The following is a 3149-nucleotide window of genomic DNA, read 5'->3' as shown; positions in this document are numbered from 1 at the left end:
CGGCAGGAGCATCGGCGACAGCTGCAGAGGCTGAGCCGGCTGGCCGACTGAACTAGACACTGAGGCAGAATTCAGGTGGAAAAACAGGAACTTTACTCACATACGTGATTCTGTGTGGGCAGATTGCAGGCTCACAGTGAACCACCAGGAAGGTGTGCCCAATAGAGTGTCCTTTTCCCATAGACACCCTCAGGGAGCAAAGGGAAGACCTAAGTTTTACTTTTCTCCCTGGGGGCTCTGGCTTAGCCATAAGAAGCAGGGAAGGAACGGGGAGTCTGTTTCCATCCTTGTACACATCCAGTCTAGGAAGGGGCTAGTTGTTGGGAGCAGCACCCACGTTTGGAGCTTCTTATACTAGCATGCACCCTGCAGAGCAGTTAGTGGGGAGGCCGGGGAGGCTGAAGAACTACAGAGCAAGAGACAGCAAGAACAAACAGTGCTGAGGTGGAGGGAGAAAAGGTGAAAAGGTGATGGGGGTAGGGAAACCATGTCAGAGAGAGAGAGAGAGAGAGAGAGAGAGAGAGAGAGAGAGAGAGAGAGAGAGAGAGAGAGAGAGAGAGAGAGAGAGCGCAAGCTGTTCTGGTTAGAATGTCTCATTTAGATAGGGGTTTGATGTGTTTTGAAAGAATAGAAAATTTCTGTATGCGTCCAGATAATAGGATGAGGCGGTATTGGAAAGAGCAGGTAACCTTTTACAGGTTTCCTTTGTTTGTTTGTTTGAGTGCATGAAAGTCTCTGTGTAACTCTATGACACACGTGTGAAGGTGCCTGTAAAAGGCTGATGTGAGCCCTCCGACAGGGGTCCTGGGCACTGAACTCAGTCCCTCTACTACAGCAAAGCTACTCTTGTTGTTGTTGTTTTCGAGATAGGGTTTCTCTGTGTAACAGTCCTGGCTGTCCTGGAACTCGCTTTGTAGATCAGGCTGGCCTGCATCTGCCTCCTGAGTGCTGGGATTTCAGGCATGCACCACCACCGCCTGGCCAGCAGAGTCGTTCTTAACTGCTGAGCCATCTCTCCAGTCCCAAAGATCTTTTTAATGAAGTCTTCTGAAGGATTTGTTGCCAATTTGTGGAGCGTCCTCTTAATATCTGAGGAAGATCAGGGTATAACCATTATTATCACCTGCCAGAGTAGGACTCAGCCATCAATAAATTTATTGGAGGCCTGACTCTCAGTAGTCTACCCTGAAGCAATGGTTACAGGAAAGATTATAAACTAAGATTACCTGAGCACCACTCAAGACCAGATCATCCAAAGGAAATGCCGAACGTTCCAACCGCTGTAGATAGGATCACCTGCCAGCACACTCACCAGGACACCCCTAGACAAATGTCAGCCAATCAGGAGTTCTGAACCTCAGAAACCCCTCACCCCCACCTTTACTACTATAAAAACCCAACTCTAACTGAGCCTGGGGCTCTTAGTTTATTCCAATACGGTACACTGTGGAGAGACTGAGTTTGCAAACTTGCGTAAAATAAAGGCTCTTTGCTTTTACATACAGGACTCAGTCTCCTTGTTGGCTTTTGGGGGACTTTGTGGATTTAGGCATAACATTGGATAAGACACATGTTAAAGCTAATAAAGCTACTATTGCTAGGACAAGAGCAACGCCTGCTAGGATAAGAATTCTATTACAGTAATTCATAGGGTTGAATGATGCTATAGTATGCTATAGGCCTTCTATAATATCCATTCCTGTCGTATCAGGTAACTTTTTCGCAAAAGTTTCTTTAATTTCTTTCTGTAAAGCATAAACCATTTGAGAAGAATTAGGGCAACCCATTAAATGCATCTTTTTAAAAAAATATTTTATTGATATTTATTTAGCTATATATTTTTCTCTGCTCCCCTCCCTGCCTCTCCCCTCCTCCCTCAATCCTCTCTCAAGGTCCCCGTGCTCCCAATTTACTCAGGAGATCTTCTCTTTTTCTACTTTCTACTTCCCATGTAGATTATATCTATATAAGTCTCTCTTAGTGTCCGCATTGTTGTCTAAGTTCTCTGGGATTGTGGTTTGTAGGCTAGCTTTCTTTACTTTATGTTTAAAAACCACCTATGAGTGAGTACATGTGATAATTGTCTTTCTGGGTCTGGGTTACCTCACTCAAAATAATGTTTTCTAGCTCCATTCATTTTCCTGCAAAATTCAAGATGTCGTTATTTTTTTTCTGCTATACAGTACTCCATTGTATAAATGTACCACATTTTTCTTATCCATTCTTTGATCGAGGGGCATTTAGGTTGTTTCCAGGTTCTGGCTATGACAAACAAAGCTGCTATGAACATAGTTGAGCATATGCCCTTGTGGCACGGTTGAGTATCCTTTGGATATATATTCAAAAGTTGTATTACTGTGTATTGAGGAAGGTTGTTTTCTAATTTCCTAAGAAATCACCATACTGACATCCAAAGAGGTTGTACCAGCTTGCATTCCCACCAGCAATGCAGAAGTGTTCCTTTTTCTCACAACCTCTCCAGCATAAGTTGTCATCACTGTTTTTGATCTTGGCCATTCTTACAGGTGTAAGATGGAATCTCAGAGTTGTTTTGATTTGCATTTCTCTGATGACTAATGATGTTGAACATTTCCTTAAGTGTCTTTCAGCCATTTTAGATTCCTCTGTTGAGAGTTCTGTTTAGGTCTGTACTCCATTTTTTTATTGGATTATGTGATCTTTTGGTGTTCAATTTCTTGAGTTTTTTGTATATTTTGGAGATCAGACCTCTGTCTGATGTGGGGTTAGTGAAGATCTTTTCCCATTCTGTAGGCTGCCGTTTTCTCTTGTTGACCATGTCCTTTGCATTACAGAAGCTTTTCTGTTTCAGGAAGTCCCATTTATTAATTGTTTCTCTCAGTGTCTGTGCTGCTGGGGTTATATTTAGGAAGTGGTTTCCTGTGCCAATGCATTCCCATGTAGTAATAAGAGTGGCGGGGCTGCGTCCCCAGCACCCTGGCCGCCTGGCTAGCTTATGCCCCGAAACAACAACACACAAACTGTATTTATTTAAACACTGCTTGGCCCGTTTCTATCTAGCCTCTTCTAGGCTAACTCTCGCACTTGGACTAGCCCATTTCTAGTGTAGCCCACGAGGTGGCTTACCAGGGAGATTCTAGCCTACGTCCATCCTGGGTCGGAGCTTCATC

The sequence above is a fragment of the Microtus pennsylvanicus genome, chromosome 1 (genome assembly GCF_037038515.1).
Source record: "Microtus pennsylvanicus isolate mMicPen1 chromosome 1, mMicPen1.hap1, whole genome shotgun sequence".
Lineage (NCBI taxonomy): Eukaryota > Metazoa > Chordata > Mammalia > Rodentia > Cricetidae > Microtus > Microtus pennsylvanicus.
The sequence above is the reverse complement of the archived record's forward strand: the minus strand, read 5'-3'. Positions refer to the sequence as shown.